We start from the raw sequence: 20,732 nt of genomic DNA, 5'->3' as shown, positions 1-20,732 counted from the left end.
GAAAAGGTGAAAAACAGAAAAGATAAAAAACAAACAATTATCAATAATCCTATGATTCAGAATACAAGGCTAATATTTTGGTGTATTACCCTCTAAACTTTTTTTATAAGCATGGTATGATTGCCTAATTACAAAAATTGCTCCAGTTTTCCACCCCTGCCTGTATTCTTATTCCTGCTGTTTGATACGTGACCTTGAGGCTCCTTCCATTGAGAGACAGAATCTCTTCCCTACACCCCTTTAGTTCTCCTCACAACTTGGTTTGGAAAATAGAATGTGGCTGAAGTGATGGTGTGCCAGTTCTGAGCCTTGCACAGTTTTGCTGTCTCTTGAAGCCCAGATATACTATGAGAACAACCCCAAGCTAGCCTGCTGAAGAATGGAAGATCATCTGAAGAACAGATAAATCATCCCATCTGAGATCATTCAAGAGCAACCTACCCCCAACTGCCCTGCCAGCTAAAATCAAAGATACACAAACAAGCCCAGCTGAGATAAACCTAGATAAGAAATGCCCAGCCGAGTACAACCTAAATTGCCTGCAGAATTATGAGCTAAATAAATGGTTTTTTGAAGAATCATTAAGTTTTGGGGGAAGAGTAGTTTGTTATGCAGCAATAGCTTTCTAATGTATATATATTTTTATATAGTAGAGATTACACTGATTATAACAAATTTATACCTTCTTTTCCCTTTTTTTTTGGTATTTTTTATAAAAATGGGGTTTCACTCTGGTGCCCAGGCTGGTCTTGAACTCCTGTGCTCAAGTGATCCTCCCTCCTTGACCTCCAAAAGTGCTAGCTAGCATTATAGGCATGAGCCTCTGTGTCCAGCCTCTCCTAATTTTTAAATCACAATTATGATTGAAAAAATTATTGCTAAATTTTATGTTTATCATGGTATGATAGTCTATCTTATGGATATAGCATAAAATTTTTACCATTTTTCTATTCTATATCTAGGTTATTATAAAAATTATAGAGAGCAGTGTGGTGGACATATTTAAACTAGAAGTAGAATTACTGGGCCAATCATTACAGAAATATTTTGAAGCCCTTTGAGACATGTTGACAAATTCCTTTTCAGAAAGCTTACAAGTATTTGCACTATCACTGGTGCTGCCTCGGATGGCTCATCTCACCACATCTTGCTGCAGTTGAGTATTAACTTTAAATAAACTGTAAATTGTATGGTTAAAAAAAATCGCCATTCGAGTTTCATTTTTTGTAAGTGAAGTTTGACTGATGCTCTTTTCTTATTTGCTATTTGATATGGTTTCGCTGTGTCCCCACCCAAATCTCATCTTGAATTGTACCACCCATAATCCCCATGTGTCACTGTGAGGTAATTGAACCATGGGGCAGATTTTTTCCTATGCTGTTCTCATGATAGTGAGTATGTCTCATGAGATCTGATGGTTTTGTAAAGAGCAGTTCCCCTGTCCATGCTCTCTAGCCTGCCGCCATGTAAGTCATGACTTTTCTCCTCCTTGCCTTCTGTCATGATTCTGAGGACTTCCAGCTATGTCAAACTGTGAGTCCGTCAAACCTCTTTTTTCTTCATAAATTACCCAGTCTTGGATATGTCTTTATTAGCAACATAAGAATGGACTAATACACTATTTGTATTTACTCTTTTGTGAGTGATCTCTTCATATATGTTGTTAATTTTTCTTTTCCTCTTTCTTTTAAGTAGTCGTGCTTTGATTTTAATGCTCTCTATATTAATAGCTTCCCCCAATTAGATGTTATAAAATAAAGAGGCTGATTACATTAGATCAGCTTACTCTGTCAATTTATATTTTCCACAAGCAGATCGCAATGACTCATGGTTCATAATCATGATTGAAAACAACTATCAATGGGTTCTATCATCCCCCAAAATGATAAAAATCCTGGATAACCCAAGGTAGAAAATTATTCACAGCACTGCCCAATCCTATTCTTTATGACTCAAATCTGGCCAAAAGTACAGAAGTTGTTGGTGATCAATCCAACTATTCCTTGAAAAATAGTTGTGAAAAAAATCTAAATTTAGTTGCTGAAGTTAAGGTCTATGGACAACTTTCATGGGCTTTCTTATATATTAGTCACTTTGAAAATAAGATTCAAAGCTGTACTTAAGAGGAAATTAATTTTACATAATGATACATTGAACTAGTGACTCATTTTACAGCTTTGAAATGCTGCATTATACTGTTTTAAAATTCACTCTAAATTGGCCCAGTTTTTAACTTTGTCACTTTTCTGAATGCCAGATTCTACCTTCTCCTTCTATGGAATAATAAGAATTCTATGAAATAATAAAAAATAGTTCTGCTTAGATTCATAAAAGGAAGGCTTTCCAATCTGCACATGTTCTGTTTGTGGGTACGGTTATACCTCCTTGGAAACAGGAAAGATGAAGCCCATATATGTTTGCACAATGAAATAGCTACTAGGTTAACAAATGAGTTCTCATAGGCACTTACTAAAAATGTGTGTATATGCTTTCTAAAGCAAATCAGAATTAAATAAGCAATACTCTTTTCTTTCCTGGTGGACCCCTAGCTACCTTGGGGACAGACTGACAACTGCTAGCTTCAGCCTAGGGAAGAGTTGAAATAGTCTGGAAATGCTGAGCCGTGCCTTTGCAGGAATGTGCAGCACCTGGCACTAGTATTTTAAAACCCTCTAGAGAGAGTCAGTTTTTTAAAAGCTGAGCAACAACTTGCTTGGCTCCAAATTAGGTCAGTAAACATAGAAGGTGAAAACTTTCTGTTAAGATCAATTTCTCATTATATTTAATAACTGTTTCAAAAACAAGGTGGGCGATGGGTTGGGGGGAACATGCTGACAGTAAAGGAATCCACCTTCTTAGACTCATACACACAGGATTTCTCAAACAGAAGAATACCACCTGGCTTCCAAATTCTGAAGTCTGTTTAACTGTATCCCAGTAATTTTTCATTTATGTTTTACAATAGAGGTTATTAACCACTACTCTAGTAGATTAAAATTCTCTAGCAAATATTTTTCTCTGAAAATGAATATTGGCTCAGAAATATGCAAGTAGATAAGTAGCATAGCACAAGTAGCTCAAAAATATCCAAGTATCCACATGTATGCGAATTTATTGTATGGTAAGTCTGCTTTGTTAAAATGTTGGGGAAAGAAGAGTGTGGTACCAGAGACCATTTACCTATTTTCAGTAGGCAAAAGCTAGATTCCTATCTCATAGCCTGCATAAAAATAAATGCCAAAATAACAAAAAAATTAGAACTATGAAAATATTACAAAAGATCTTACATTCTGTTCTTCATAGTTCCATGCATTTTCTTACACTTATTTATTTCTGGTTACTGTATATGTATTCAGTTGATGTGTATGAATAGGATATTCCTTTCAATGTAGCTTCAATCTGATTTGTTAATATCAAAGAAAGCTGTTTAATATTAATCCTGTATCCAGCCACTTTCTTAGTTCTTAATAATTCTAATACTTGTTTTAAGTTTTGTTTTTGCTTTTTTTTTTCTGTTGCCCAGGCTGGAGTGTAGGGGCACCATCTCGACTCACTGCAACCTCAGCTTCCTGGGTTCAAGTGACTCTTCTGCCTTAGCCTCCCGAGTAGCTGGGATTACAGGTGAGTGCCACCATGCCCAGCTAATTTTGTTTTTTTCCGTAGAGGTGGAATTTCACCATCTTGGCCAGGCTGGTCTCAAATTCGTGATTTCAGCTGATCCACCCTACTCACCCTACTCAGCCTCCCAAAGTGCTGGGATTCTAGGCATGAGTCGCTGCACCCAGCCAGTTGTTTTAAGTTTTGGTTGAATCTTTTTGATTAAATATGTGTATACATATGCATATTCATGTATGTCTTTTTGTTTGTTTTATTTAATTAGCCATAAACTCTAGAATGCTGCTTTACTAGTGATGACAGTAGGCATTTCTCTGGTTTCCATCTTTAAGTAAATATAGTCCCTGCTTCACCATGTAGTTTTGTTGGTTATTAATTTTTATTTCAAACTCTTTATTGTTTACAGGCATTTTTATTCTATTATTATTTTACTTAGAATTTTAGTTATGAATTGCTGTTTATTTTTATTAAATACATATTTTACAATTATTCAATGTTTTTTCTCTTTTTAGTAAATAAATAGATTAAAGGTAAAAATCCACTGAACAGTAGCTTTGTTTAGGTTAAGCATTTAATAAAAATACAGAAGTAATATTTATTGCTATTTTTGATTCAATCTAGCCATTTTAGAATGAACCTTACATCTTGATTAATTTTTTAAAGTATCTTGTATGACTCTTTGCTAATGCATTATTTGAATTTTTTTGTATCTAAGTTTGTAAATGATACTGCTGTATAATTTCTATTTGTGTTTGCATTTACCTTTTCTAATACAATTCTTTGATGTTTCCAATATCCTCTATTATTGGTCCATTCAAATTTCCTATCTGATCTGGAATCAATTTTGATAATTTAAATTTTTCTAGAAATATGTCTATTTCATCTATATTTTTCAAATTAATTGTTATACTATATATTAAATTTTCTTAAAAATTCTTTTCATTTTATCTCTGTTTGTAACTATGACATTTTCTCACTTGTGAATTTGTCTATTTTTGTTCCTCCCTTTTTTGTCTTTTATTTCTCCTTTGAATTGGTGTTTACATTTTTTTTTCAAGTTGTTACAACTGTGACATTATGTTTTGTTATTTTTTGGTTTAATTGCATTGTTCTTGAGAGAGTTTTCGAGTTGATTTTCTTTGTGGCCAACTGCATGAATATATATTTGCCTTAGGTTATGTGCAAAGTTCTATATATCCATTAAAACAAATGGATTATTTGTGTTAATTAAATTATTCTGTATTTACTGATCATCTATCACGTTCTATTTTCTTTTATTGGCCAGAAGTTACCGCTAAGAAAAGAGAGGAGTAAATAAGATTTTTATTTTTAAAAAATATATATTTTATTGCGTTTTAGGTTTTGGGGTGCATGTGAAGAACATGCAGGATTGTTGCATAGGTACATACATGGCAATGTTGTTTGCTGCCTTCCTCCCCATCACCTATATCTGGCATTTCTCCCCATGTTATCCCTCCCCGACTCCCCAACCCCTGTTTTCCCTCCCCTAGATTCCCCCAACAGACTGCAGTGTGTGATGTTCTTCTTGTGTCCATGTGTTCTCATTGTTCAACACCCACCTATGAGTGAGAACATGCAGTGTTTGATTTTCTGTTCCTTTGTCAGTTTGCTGAGAATGATGGTTTCCAAGTTCATCCGTGTCCCTACAAAGGACACCAACTCATCTTTTTTGATGGCTGCATAGTATTCCATGGTGTATATGTGCCACATTTTCCCTTTCCAGTCTATCATTGATGGACATTTGGATTGGTTCCAAGTCTTTGCTATTGTAAACAGTGCTGCAATGAACATTCGTGTGCATGTGTCCTTATAATAGAATGATTTATAGTCCTTTGGGTATATACCCAGTAATGGGATTGCTGGGTCAAATGGAATATCTATTTCTAGGTCCTTAAGGAATCGCCACACTGTCTTCCACAATAGTTGAACTAATTTACTCTCCCACCAACAGTGTAAAAGTGTTCCTATTTCTCCACATCCTCTCCAGCATTTGTTGTCTCCAGACTTTTTAATGATCGCCATTCTAACTGGCATGAGATGGATCTCAATGTAGTTTTGATTTGCATTTCTCTAATGACCAGGGATGATGAGCATTTTTTCATATGTTTCTTGGCCTCATATATGTCTTCTTTTGTAAAGTGTCTGTTCATGTCCTTTGCCCACTTTTGAATGGGCTTGTTTTTTTCTTGTAAATCTGTTTTAGTTCTTTGTAGATTCTGGATATTAGCCCTTTGTCAGATGGGTAGGTCGCAAACATTTTTTCCCATTCTGTTGGTTGCTGATTTACTCTAATGATTATTTCTTTTGCTGTGCAGAAGCTCTGGAGTTTAATTAGGTCCCATATGTCTATTTTGGCTTTTTTTGCCAATGCTTTTGGTGTTTTAGTTATGAAGTCCTTGCCTATGCCTATGTTCTGAATGGTTTTGCCTAGGTTTTCTTGTAGGGTTTTTATGGTGTTAGGTCTTATGTTTAAGTCTTTAATCCATCTGGAGTTAATTTTAGTGTAAGGTGTCAAGAAAGGGTCCAGTTTTCTCTCTCTGCACATGGCTAGCCAGTTTTCCCAACACCATTTATTAAACAGGGAATCCTTTCCCCATTGCTTTTGTCAGGTTTGTCAAAGATCAGATGGTTCTAGATGTGTGGCATTGCCTCCGAGGCCTCTGTTCTGTTCCATTGGTCTATATCTCTGTTTTGGTACCAGTACCATGCTGTTTTGATTACTGTAGCCTTGTAGTATAGTTTGAAGTCAGGTAGCATGATGCCTCCAACTTTGTTCTTTTTGCTTAGAATTGACTTGGCTATGCAGGCTCTCTTTTGGTTCCATATGAAGTTTAAGGTGGTTTTTTCTAGTTCTGTGAAGAAGGTCATTGGTAGCTTGATGAGGATAGCATTGAATTTCTATAAATTACTTTGGGCAGTATGGCCATTTTCACGATATTGATTCTTCCTAACTATGAACATGGAATGCATCTCCATCTATGTCCTCTCTTATTTCATTGAGCAGTGGGATGTAATTCTCCTTGAAGAGGTCCTTTACGTTCTTTGTTAGTTGTATTCCTAGGTATTTTGTTCTCTTTGTAGCAGTTGTGAATAGCACTTCATTCTTGATTTGGCTCTCTTTAAGTCTGCTATTGGTGTACAGGAATGCTTGTGATTTCTGCACATTGATTATTTATCCTGAGACTTTGCTGAAGTTGCTTATCAGTTTCAGGAGATTTTGGGCTCATCTGTCATGTTCTGAGCACTGTATGATGTGCCAAGTGCACAGTGGCACAAAGGCATACCATTCCTATTTATGTGATATTTATTGTACGGGATATACCACAGTTTGTTTATTGATTCACTTCTTAATGGACATTTGAATTATTTCCAGTTTTTAGTATTATAAATAAAGATTCTATGAACTTTCGTGTTTAAGTTTTTATGTGGACATATATTCTCATTCCTCTTGCATAAATAATTAGAAGTGGAAAGCTTCAGTCATATGGTAGCTATATTATATTAATCTTTATAGACAGCACATAATTGAATTTGGACTTTGAAACTAAATGCGAACTTTGCCTTATAACAGGACAATGGAATCTTTATATACTCATCACCCAACTCATCGGTAAAATGTCATATATGTTACTTTTTATGCTTTCTTATTGTTTTTTTTTTTTTTACTTAAAATATGTTTTCCTTAATTATTGTCATTCTCTGGTATATATTTTCCAGGATATGAATATATTACACAATAATAGTACCATTGAGAGGTTCTACAAAAAGTAGTTTCTATCATTAAATAAACTGAGAAAACCCTTCTTAGAGATTTACAATTCAAACTCCTATTTTAAGGACTATGAGAAGTCCTGCTTAGTGATTTCCCCTTGCTTTTAGACCAAATTCCAAATTCTTTTTTTTTCTTTTTGCTGTCCATAGTTTATTGTCTTTGTCTGAAAAATCCTCATAGAAAATTGTTTGGTTTAGCTTTCAGCAGCCTGCTCCTGAGCTCTGAGGAAGCTTGCCTTCTTTTGAGCTACCCAATCTTTCTTCTGAACAAAGGACATTTTGGGACAGTTCCACCTCTTCTTTTTAACTTCTTTCTTGGGCTTCTTTTCATAGACTGGATTCTCTTGTATAGCAGCATGAGCTTTCTTATACATCTCCTCCATCGTGTCTGGAGTTACACTGTTCTTTATGTATTGAGAGAACTGTTCTTGAAAGCACCTGCCTCTTCTTTCATTAAGTAGGGCATGTAATCTGCAACATTCTGGCCCATGATGTGCTTCTGGTCTACTTCTGCATTAAAGTCCTAGCTTTCAGAATCATAACCAGCGAATCGCTTGGTACTGTGAGGGATAGACAAGCCTCCATCCACAGCTTCTTTCAGGGTGCCAAAAACTTTATTGCCAGTGGTAGTTCTGGCAAGGCCTGCATCCAAATAGCAGGTAAAGGCACCTGGCTGACCATCAATGCTTTCCACATCATATTCACGGCCAGTCACCTCCACTTGGCCTTCATAGATCTTGTCCACGCCAAACCTATTGAGAAGCCCGCGGGCCAGCAGCAGACCAGCACAATACACTGCAGCAGAACTTGTCAGGCCAACCTTCACACCATATTTTGGCAGTTCATGTGCATATTCTACGCAGACTATCATATCGCCCTCTATATGGGCATAAGCAATCTGACAAATTATGTCTCTGTTACATGAACTCTCATCCTGTATTTGGGTGTGTTGTATTTAATTTTATCCTGTATCACCAAGGATTTCCAGGCATAGTAATCAGTTTTACCCTCTCATCATCTTCTAAATTCACTTGGTATCTCTTAAAGTAGGTCTTATTCTTAACAACTTTAACAAGTCCCGTCTGGCAGAACAGAGACCTGCATCCACGGCTCGACAGAGACCTCCAAATTCCAAACTCTTAATACAGCTCATGAACCCCTGCACTCTGGCCCCTACCAACCTCATGACACTCTGTCTGACTTGACTAGTTCAGTGAATGTGCCAAGTTCCTTCCGGCCTCAGGACTTCACACAAATCAGTCCTTCTGCCAGAGCTCTTTTCTCTATCTCCGCACACCTGGATAATCTCTCGTAATTCTTCTGGTTAACAAATTAAATACAATATCATTATGGACACCTAGAATATGGATCAGGTCCACATTCTAAATAAACTCTTGGAGCATTCTGTGCATTTCTTCTGTAGCACTGGTTACAATGATAATTACATAGTTACTTGTGTAATAATTTGATTTATGACTGTTTTTCTAGCTGGAATGTAAACTCCATAAAAGTAGGAACTTGTCTGTCTTGTTTCCAATAGTCACTATATCTGCCTGTTTTAGACAAATAGTAGGCACTTCATAAATATATTTTGAATGAATCAAGAATCCAAGTGACTTCATTTAACCCTACATTTCCTAAGCTTATTTGACATATCTCTTCATAATTATCTTGCAGAATTAGTATTCAGTCAATAAGGCTCTTAGGAATGCAGTGCTCTCTCTCTCTCTCTCTCTCTCTCTCTCTCTCTCTCTGTGTGTGTGTGTGTGTGTGTGTGTGTGTGTGTGTGTGTGGTGGGGGGCGGGTGGTGTTGCTGGTAATTACCCTATTCAGTCACTTAATAAATATTTATTGGGTGCTGCTATGTACTAGGCACTATGCAAGGCATTCTTCTAGGCACTGAGAATTCAGCAGTTTCTAAGCCTAGATACTTTACCTTTAGCCATAAATATTCAAAAGTAAATAATACATTAGTCTTGAGTGCTGTGAAGACAAAAAAATAGATCAGGATAAGGCGATATGAAATGAAGGCTGTGCTTTAATTTAGAATGGTGGTCAGAGAAGACCTCTCCCATAAGGTGACTTACGAATTAAGATCCAAAGGTGAATAAGCTGTGCTTGCTGTCTAGGGAAAATAACATTCCGGATAGAGGGAAGAGCAATGGCAAAGTGCCTGCGATGGGAACATGTGCAGAGATCTGAGTGCCATTACAGCAAGAAAACAGATAGGGAGAGTGGTCGGACTTGAGGTCAGAGAAGGTGGAGAAGGGCATGAAGTTAGGCAGGGATACAAAGGACTTTGGAGTAACTCTGAAGGGTATGTGGAGACATTGAGCAGAGCAGGAATATAATGCATATTTTAGAAATGTTACTAGCTCTTGTGTGAAGAGCATCTGTAAGAGCGAGGAAACTTATTAGGACTCTTGTAACAATCTAGCTAAACAAAGTAGACTAGAGCGTTAATGGCACAGGTGATGAGAGATGGATATATTAAATGTAGAGACACCAGGATGTGCTAATGAATGGCGTGTAGAAGACTGGAGCTTAGATTGCGGATGAGGAAACTTAAGTTTGGTTTAATCATACTAAATCTCAGATGCCTGTAAGAAACCCAAATGAAGTTGTGGATAAGGATCTGTAAGTTTAAAGTCCGAGGACATGTCAGGTCTAGAGATATAAATTTGGAAGTCAACAGCCTACTGATGCTATTTAAACTAGGGACTGGACGGGGTCATCGAAGAAATGAGTACAGATCAAAAAGAAAGGGTCTGAGGACTAAGCCTTCAGGATTTAAATGTATCATCCACAGTAGTTAAAATTGAAAACCTCATTATGTAAGAAGTAAAATGGACATCTTTTTCTTTTCTATCTCCTGGATTCTTTATTGTATGAGAAAATTTTCTCTTTTCATTCATTTTTTGAAACATATCTTAAATTATTTAGATTAGTGTATGCTTCTAGCTTTTTCATCTTTATTATTTTATATTGATTCATTTATCAATTAATAGCACATGAATTAAAGTAAACATTTTCGGGATTAGTATTAGTCTTTTTATGTCTTCATTCAAATATTTCTTAATATTTGAATTACAGCTTCACTGAATATGGAATTCCTAAGTTACAGTTATTTTCTTTGTACTCAATGGTTTCTGATCTGTTTTCTTCTAGTAGTTAATGTTAAAAGGAGAAACCGGAGTCCACAGATATTTTCTACCCCCTGTAGTCAACAGTTATGTGTTTGTTGACTTTTATTTACTTATTTGTGATTATTGACATTTGTTTGCTTTTTTCTTTTCTTTTTTCTCTGACTAGATGCTTATATACTTTTTTCCTCATATAATTCAAAGTTTCCACAATATATTCAGGTCTTCATTTCTGTAACGTTTTCAGATTTTAGCATTAAAGTTGTACTTTCAGACCAGGCACAGTGACTCATGCCTGTAATCTTAGCACTTTGGGAGGTCAAGGTGGGTGGATCACCTGAGTTCAGGAGTTCGAGACCAGTCTGGCCAACATGGTGAAACCGCATCTCTATTGCAAATACAAAAAAATTAGCCGGATGTGGCAGCAGAAGCCTGTAATCCCAGCTACTCAGGAGTCTGAGGCAGGAGAATCACCTGAACTGGGAGGTAGAGGTTGCAGTGAGCTGAGATCGCATCAGTGAACTCCAGCTTCTTGGGCAACAAGACTGAAACTCCATCTCAAAACAAAAAGCATACTTTCTCAATACAATTAATTATATAACATTCTATGTTTTTTATTGTTTATTGTAAGTTATTGTTAAGTCTGTGTTATTTAACAATATTCTTTAAACTATATTGAAGGTAAATAACACAGCTTTAACCATTTTACAAACTCCTCTGTGGTGTGTAGGCCTATTTCAATTCTCAATTCCTTCTCAGGGAGTTTTTATTAATTTGTATCTTATTAGTAAATTGTTTGTCTCTGGGCTTTCAAATGTGGCCCTACAGTGTTGCATGTTGTCTTATTTTCCAATTCTCAAAATTGCTTCCTTATCTATAATTATGTTTCCTTTTCCTTTTGCTTTTATTCTTTTACTCTCTCTCTTTACTCCTTAAACAGAACCGTGAAGGTCTTTTTAATAATTCTTTGAAATGAACAGCTTTTGGAGTTACTAGTCTTTTCTAACATTTTTGTTTTGATTAATTGTGACACATACTTATTTATTCTTTTCTAATTTCTTTTGAATCCTTTTGTTCCTTTTTAATGCTCTTAAATTCAGTACTAAACTCCTTTGTTTTATTATTTATTTTTTAAAGTAGACATATTTATTTTTAGTACACTTTATATAAACATGTAAGGAACATTTACTAAAATTTTTCTCTGAGTGGAAGTTCATTTCCTATAGGTTAAAATATAAAGCCCATTCCTAATTGCCTTCTAGAGATTGTAATTTCAATTTTGACTTTTTTTTAGATCTATGGTTTTATAAGGGTACTTTTCTTAATTTCTAACAAGCTGAGATTTTATGCCATCTTTTCTTTATTTCTAATCTTATTAAAATGAGTGCATTCTATAAAATCTTTCCTATAAGAATTGTTAAAATTTGTTTTATGGCAGTCACGTGGGAGATTTTTGTAAATATTCCATGGTCATGTAAAACAAATACATATTTTATTTTTTAAAGAGGTAAATCTTTCCCTCTCTCCATACACACACATACACTTGCATACACACATGTACGTATATTCATATGCACACATAATACCTGAGTGTTTACGAAACTTCATTTGTTGATTGTAGCATGCTGTCTTCATGCTCTTACATACTGTTGTCCACCAAATCTGTTTGATTATGTGACTTTGATGCAGACAATCAATAGAAAAATAGATAAAAGTTATGAACAGGCATTTTACAGAAAAGGGACTCATAAATCCAATACAAATATGGGGAGATATTTACCCTCATTAGTATTAGGTATGTGTAAACCATGAAAGCAATGACTCACCATTTTATACCCATTTGACACACAAAAATTTTTAAAAGTCTACAACATTAAGCGTAAGACAGAATTTGGACAGAGAGGATATTTATACAGTGCTCTACACTTTGAAAACCAGTCAGATAATCATTTTCTAATGTTAAATAGTCACATACCCTATAAGCCTAGATATATACCTAAGAAATCTGCAGCAAGAGGCATGTATGAGAATGCTCACTACAGTACTGGTTAACAAAATTAAAATCCTGTTAAATCCCAAAATTTCCTCAATGAGAGAATGAGAGGACGAACTATGGCTCAGCGGAATGTTCTATTACAATCAAAATGAACTACAGTAACATACAACAAAATGGATGAATCTTATTAATAAGATATTAATAAAAGGTAAATCTCCAAAGATTTTTTACATGAAATTCTTTTGTATAACGTTAATAATTGTGTGTGTGTGTGTGTGTGTGATTTAAGAACATATCAATGGAAGGGAATTATGTGAAAAGGAAAGCAAGTGTATGATCTGTACAGGACTCAGGTGGTGGAAGGGAGTGGGGTGGAACAGGAGAAGGAGAGTATGATTAGATATAGGTTATTGTTGCTCTTCTGGTTGTTTGGGAGCAGGGTATCTCAGATGTTTATGATTTAATTAAAAATAATACATTAAATATCCAGCTAACTCAATAAAAGTAGGCTGTGAATGGATTGATGATGAGAAAGTATCATGAATGAGGGATTACAAATAATATGTTTTTGTGAACCTGAGGTCAAATAAAAAATAATAAATTGGGCTTAAAAAAAAAATATATATATATATATATATAAATGGTCTCTCTCTGTAGCCCAGGCTGGAGTGCAGTGGCATGATCATAGCTCACTGTAACCTCAAGTCCTTGGGCTCAAGCAATCCTCTCGCCTCAGCTTTGAGAGTAGCTAGTACTACACATGGCACTACCAAGCCCAGCTAAATTTTTTTTTTCTTTTTTTGAGACGAATCTCTCTCTGTTGCGCAGGATGGAGTGCAGTGGCATCATCTCAGCTCACTCCAACCTTCATTTCCTGGTTCAAATGATTCTCCTGCCTCAGCCTCCTGAGTAGCTGGGATAGTAGGCACGTGCCACCACAACCAGCTAATTTTTGTATTTTTAGTAGAGATGAAGTTTCACAATGTTGGCCAGACTGATCTCGAACTCCTGACCTCAAGTGATCCACTCGCCTTGGCCTCCTAAAGTGATGGGATTACAGGTGTGAGACACCGTGCCCAGCCTGCTAATATTATTATTATTATTTTTTTGAGGCAGGGTCTTACTTTGTCACCAGGATGGAATGACGTGTTGTGATCACAGCTCACTGCAGCCTCAACGTCCTGAATTAATGTGATCCTCCTACATCAGCCTCCCAAGTCGCTGGGACTACATCCTGCTAATTTTGTATTTTTTGTAGAGATGGGGTTTTGCCATGTTGATCAGGCTGGTCTCAAACTCTGGGCTCAAACAATCCTCCCACTTTGGCCTCCCAAAGTGCTGGGATTACAGGTGTGAACCACTGTGACTGGTCTAATTTTTTCCTTTTTAATAAGGCTTTGTAGAGACAGGACCTCTTCATGTTGCCTAGGCAGCAGGCAATTCTTCCACCTCAGCTTCTCAAAGTGTTGGCATTACAGACATGAGACACTGTGGCCAGTTCAAATTGGGCTTTAAAAAGTCAACACACAGTTTCTCTCTTTGGTCTATTAATTATGTTGAAACACTACCTATCTGATATTAATATTCACACTAACTTTTTTGTTGGTTTGCATTTGTCTGGTACCTCTTTGCTCCCTCCTCTATTTTCAGTGTTCTTTCATAAATTGGTTTTAAATGCCTCATGAAATGAATGCTTCTTAAACTTTCACATGCACATGAATGACCTTTATCTTATTAAAAGTTTCTGTTGGGTGCGTCTGAGGTAGGACCTGGGATTCTGCATTTCCAGTGGCTTCAGAGGGTGTGAGTGTTGCCAGCTCCACACACTTGAGTAACAGTCATAAGCAATGTATATCTGATTTTTTCTCAACCAAGAAAGCCTCCGTTTATACTTTAATAAGGGACTTCAGCAGATTCACATTTAGTGAAAACAATGCATATACTTAATTTTAATCTTTTTATTCTACTGTATGTTTAATTTAGAGTTTTATATTTTTTATGCTAGTTGAATTGTCACTATACATTTTTTCTCTTGTTTGGAAATTCTAAAATCATTTTCTATTCAACTTATGGTATTTTTCGGTTTCTCAACACCTGCCATTTATTCCTTCAACAAGTATTTGATAAGGTGCCTACCATCATTTGTTGAATATATTTATAAACCATTCTTAGAAAACAAAATGCCAACTATTTCTTCCTTCCAAGATATTCTTTTCAACCACTGATTTCTCTACCCCAGTACAATGAGATCTTCAGATTATTTTTCCCTTTTCTCTTTTTCCCTATGAGAAAACATCTTTATAATTCATTCATGCTTTTCCCACCTTTACAACCTCTAGGTATTGCTGAGGTAACTACATTTAGGTTTTACATTACAGAGTGTGCTTTCTAGTCTGAGAATTCTAGCTTAACAGTGCTGTTGCTCATTATCCATTACTCTATCATTATTCCTTTATATTCAATCATATATATTTCAAGGTGCATCTCTCGCTTCTCTTTCCTATCTTTTTTATTTTCCCCTAATTTAAGTTCTTCCTTGGGATTCAAATGTTGTTTAAAGTCCTCTTCATTAATATTTTTTCAGATAGGGTAAATGAGTGACATATTTTCTAAATTATTGTATATCTTCCTCTTACCCTGGTAGGGAGATAATTGCCATCTTGGCTAGATATAGAAACCTTGGGTTGCATCTACCGAATTTCAAAATTCAAAACATATATTTCAAGTTCAAGAAAGTGTTTGTGCTTTAATTTACTTTCCTTGTGTGCTCATAGTATAATAATTATCATCATTATTTTCTTCAAATTGCCATCTCTCTCCTCAGGAGTTCATCATTAGGAAGCCATCCAGGTGAGGTGCTTGGCTTGTTCTTCTGCTCTTTAGATACAGTGTTTTGTTCCCTTCTCAGCTCATTGCTGGATTCATTCTTGGGGCTTAGGTTCACCTACCATGTACTTTCCATGGAATCAGCGTCAGTGATGAAGCTAAAATAATAATGTCTATCCTTGTGGGCCAGCGTGTAATGGCCAGCAGGTCACCTCTCAGTCATCTCACCTTCAAGGGCTAATGCTCTTTAAACTTAGATGCCAGGCACTTCTTCATGTTCCTGGGAGCTGGGGAGACCAGTTAATCCTACCAACACCACTTGTTCGTGTTTGTTCTGCTCTTTCTCTTGTGGGTACACTCTATAAGACAACCTAGCTCTGTCTGGAAGGATTCTCATGGCAAAGCCTTTCTGAATTTGGCATGCAGTGCACACTGTAGCCTATGACAAGTAGTCAGGAGCATACCAGATGCCTCTTCTACGGAGAAATTCCAGACTCTAACCTGGCATGGAAGAGGCTCCTTTCTCTGAGATGGAGTTTCACTCTTGCTGCCCAGGCTAGAGTGCAATGGCATGATTTCAGCTCACTGTAACTTCTGCCTTCTGGTTTCAAACAATTCTTCTGCCTCAGCCTCCCGAGTAGCCAGGATTATAGGCACCAGTGACCACACCCAGATAATTTTTGTATTTTTAATAGAGACAGGGCTTCACCAAAGTTGGCCAGGCTGGTCTTGAACTCCTGACCTCATGATCCGCCCACCATGGCCTCCCAAAATTTTAGGATTGCAGGCGTGAGCCACTGCCAGCCTCTCCTCTTAGCTTCTCTACTCCCTTTCCTCTCACGTATCCAGAAAATTCACTCTTCTATGTCCATGCCACAAAGACATTTTTGCACTCCTCCCTAAGTTCTTCCTTTAATCTGGCTCCCATACTCCTAACTATGATTTCTCCCTTCAGATTATTACCATCACCATGACCCAGACCTTGCTTCTAAGCTCTATGCATCATGGGTATTTGTCTAACTTTATAGGGCAAAGTCCTCTGATTACAATAAATTATGTCACACATCTAGATGTTCAGGGTTCTGACATGATACCAGTCTTGAACAGAATTTTCCTATGATACTTTTCTGGAGAAGTGCTTCTGCCAGTATCATCTGGTTTAAAGCTTAGAAAAATGTTGCAGAGATTGAACTACCACATTCACTTTTAAGGAAAACAAAAGTTAATGTTATGTTTGAACAAACAAATCGACTCCTTCCCTCTTTTTCATTTCTAAAGCAGAATCTAGTGGAATATATATGTTTCTCTTTCCTTTTTCAACAGAAAGATCTGCATTGATCAGCTTGGTAGAAAGTCATGGTTAAAATAATTTTAGAATAACAAACAATGCTAATTATCTGGAAAAATTCCTTGATTGGCTGATTATGCAATTGATGAATGGATGAATTAAACACTAATTGAGTAACTGCTTTGGGTCGGCCTCAACTGGAGTAGCTTGGTTTTAACATTTATGTTCATTCTCTGGATCTAGTTCCTTAATTTGAACAATTAGTGGTGGTGGTATGATTTTTGCTTTTATCACAGACTTTATACTTCTTGCTGTTTTGCCACTCTTCATATTTATATGACATCTAGTGAGTGATTGATCCTCTGTAGGACCCTCTGGTCACTCACATTTGCTTATCGCTAGCACATAGGGGGCAATCCACAGATTTATGGCTGCCAATAAAAGTTGTTACCAAAAGTACCATTTCTTTTTTTTTCTGTGGGCTAATTTCTAATAACTCTTGTGCAGGAGAGCAATTACTGACAAAAGTCAGCCTCTGTTAATAGAGTTTATCACACTTCATCATATATCCTTTGTCGTTGGAAGCATTTTGACAAGCCCAGGGTTAATTAAAACCAAGAAGACAATAAAATACACCTAATCAAACATAACAGGTACAGAAATCAATTAACAGATTTATAGTACTTTGGAGGTTTCCATAATGTATAAAATTCAAAGAAACTATCGTTTCCATTTCCTCAAGACAGTGTAATTAAATTTCTAATTGAAACTATTTTTCAGTATGTAATGTACAGTCTGCCCAAGTTTGATTTGCATTGAAGTGGGGTCTACAGAGGTTGAAAGAGCCTAGGAAATTAAAAAGATCATTGAGTCATTTTCATTATTGTTATTTTTGCCTATTTGAAAGTTGGGGGAAAGTTATACTATATAAAAAAGAGGAGAAAGGAAAAGTGGTACTTTGCACAAAAGAAAGATTAAGTAAAGTCTTCTTATATATCAAGGACCTCTGTTCTTACTCATTGCAAAAAAAAAATCACCAAGGGAGAATGAACATCTCAGATAACTCTCAAATCATGCACTAGTTTTGTCGGCATTGTTAAGCAATTCATCTGGCTTGGTTTCTCAACTTGACGGATTCTTTTGACTGGATTGATCGCAATGATTCATTGCTTTGGTATCACGGAAATGTGGCCTTAAATAAGCCATATTTTTTCCCCATAGTTTTATTCCCCATCCAGCTAAATGAAATGTAATGCCAGTCACCATGCCTGGAACACATTGCCTCAGTGGAGAATGGGTGAGGATCTCTATGGTTGAGCGTCTGTAAGGCTGTGTTCATTTCCCTTGTGGGCTGGTTGACCGATGGGCATATTTTCCTCTCTGCCTTAGGGCTTCCTCTTTAGAAACTTGTCTACCTCTACCTGATACTTTCTGAATTATTAGCAAAATATCTTATTGGTATTTAAACATAGAAATGATTATATTTTTTACCTTCCACCTGAAATTATTATTATTATTTTTTGAGACAGAGTTTTGCTCTTGTTGCCCAGGCTGGAGTGCAGTGGGGCAATCTTGGCTCACTGCAATCTCCGCCTCCCAGGGTCAAGCAATTTTCCTGCCTCAGCCTCCCAAGTGGCTGGGAGTACAGGAACCTGCTGCCATGCCCAGCTAATTTTTTTGTATTTTCAGTAGAGATGGGGCTTCATCATGTTGTCCAGGCTGATCTCAAACTCCTGACTTCAGGTGATCCATCCATCTCAGCCTCCCAAAGTGTTGGGATTACAGGCATGAGCCACCATGTCCCAGCAATTATTCTTTTTTTTTTCTTGACATTTCTGTGCTGTTGACATTTAATTTAAATATAGTTAAGTTGCTTTGAAATTTTTTTGTCTTTCCTTTAATGATTATCCCAAATGTAGTTATTAATAACAACAAAATAACTTATATTTGTTTCCTGAAGTTAGAATTGAATTCTACCCATTACTAGGTTTTTACTTTTTACATTTGTTTTGTTTTTTAGAGACTAGGACTTGTTCTGTCGCCCAGGCTGAAATGTGGTGGTGTGACCATAGCTCACTGTAACCTAACTCCTGGACTCAAGCAATTTTTCCACCTCAGCCTCCTAAATAGCTAGGACTAAATGTATGTGTCACCAAGCCTGGGTAATTTTTTCTGTTTCTGTAGAGCTGGGGGTCTTGCTGTGTTTCCCAGGCTGGTTTTGAACTCCTGGCCTCAAGTGATTCCCCCCCACCTCGGCCTCCCAAAGTGCTGGGATTACAGGCATGAGCCTGTAATCAGGATTTTACTTTTAAACTGTTAACAAACAAAAATACATTACTCCTTTCCTAGAATGATTGCTATAAAACAAACTGCAAGGTCAAAATTAGGTTTTAGGTATTTCTTTTGGTCTATGGTCCTGGCTCTGAGGTTGTACCCATATAATGCTAATAAAAGCCATATACCTTGAACTCATGGAAAAGCATCAACCAAAACATTGTTGGAACTTCCAAAGACAACTGTGATAATATGCTTATTAATTATTTTTCTTGTTAAAAGTTAAGATATGCTGATGGCAAAGTAAAACAAAGATTTAAATGTGCATAAACCAATATTTAGTCAAGACAGGTATGATGACAGTAACATAAACCAGACCTTATGCTTTCTCTTCTTCTCTAATGACATCTGTTTTCTGGTCAGTTCATTGTTTTAAGTAACTTCATTTGAGTGTTAATGAGCATTAAACGAATATGAAAGGGTTAGGCAAAAAATCAGTGGTGGCTGGTTCATACTGCATGTCCCTAGGTTTATGATGGAGCTGGTATCTGGACTTACTCTGCTGTTGGTCAGTGGAAGATGCATCAGGAACAAAAGGTTTCAAGTCTAAGCCACCTTTGTCACTTTCCTATATCTCAAACCCTCCTTTCTCAGTTCTTTATTACCTCTTCTCCCTTGTCCCCTCCTTAATACAAAATCTAAAAATATGTATTTTTTGATGTTTTAACACTTTTATTTATCAAAATTTGAGACTTGAATATAAGCAACACAAAATAAATGTCATCAGAACAGGCTTTTACGGGAAAAACAAAGATTAGTTATCCTAGCTACTTCATGAATCGATATGTAAATATGACAAATATATAAATATATTTACATTAACATAAATGTAACAGAAGTTAGCATAAAACCATTAACAATTGTTCTCTTTATATAGCGAAGCATGCTGGTTGTTTTACTTCAAATGGTTTGGAAGACAAAACATAAAACAGCAGTAATTGACACAAGAATTGAACATATTCATATAGGTAAATAATGTTTTTGTTTTTTAAATTATTTTTCAGAACTATGAAAATTAATACTAGGAAATACTTCTTTGAATTTACAATAGCATCAAAAATAGTAAAGCCCTTCTAGATAAATTTTAAGTACAAAACATGTATAAGAACTGCAAAACATTGTTGAACAAAATTAAAGAAAATTTAGGTAAATGGAAAGACATACTGTGTTCACGAAGCTGAAAACAGTATTGTTTAGGTGGTGATATTTCCTCTTCTTACATAAGCTAAGGAATATTTATTCTTACATTTTTATGCTTCATGTATGATAAGAGAATGTGAATACATATTTCAGATACAGTGCTCGACTCATTTTTCTACACTTTCTTCATCTGAGAAATCTGCTATTCTGTAGTGTCAACAAACTTTGCTCTGCAAATCACAAATCCCTATTTACTATTGAGTCCTTTCTCTTACACTTTGATTCTGCTGTGTGCTACCAGCTGCCTATAAGACTTTCCACCCTCTTTTAGTATTCTCTAAACCCCAAAGGAACATCTTCCCAGCTCACTCCTTCCGTTAGTGGTGCCACCATATTCCAAGTCAATGGTGAAGTGGTTTAATTCTAAAATAAATAGACAAAAATGTATAATGGTTCAGACTCAATTGAATACATAGCACAGGGTGAGAGAAGAAGTCCGTAGAGTGGCCCTCCCCACTACAAGGAGGACTGCACACAGGAGGTTCTATAGTTCAGATCTTGAAGTACTGCATAATCTCCGACCTTTTATGTTGGCTAG

At 36.2% G+C, this 20,732-nt stretch overlaps 1 pseudogene; it reads right to left on the bottom strand.

Annotated features, from left to right (window-relative positions):
• Nucleotides 1-7,601: 7,601 nt before the first annotated feature.
• Nucleotides 7,602-15,205, bottom strand: LOC100400967 (large ribosomal subunit protein uL18 pseudogene; annotated as a pseudogene).
• Nucleotides 15,206-20,732: the final 5,527 nt, after the last annotated feature.

The sequence above is a fragment of the Callithrix jacchus genome, chromosome 18, assembly GCF_049354715.1.
Source record: "Callithrix jacchus isolate 240 chromosome 18, calJac240_pri, whole genome shotgun sequence".
Taxonomy (NCBI): domain Eukaryota; kingdom Metazoa; phylum Chordata; class Mammalia; order Primates; family Cebidae; genus Callithrix; species Callithrix jacchus.
The sequence above is the reverse complement of the archived record's forward strand: the minus strand, read 5'-3'. Positions and strand labels throughout refer to the sequence as shown.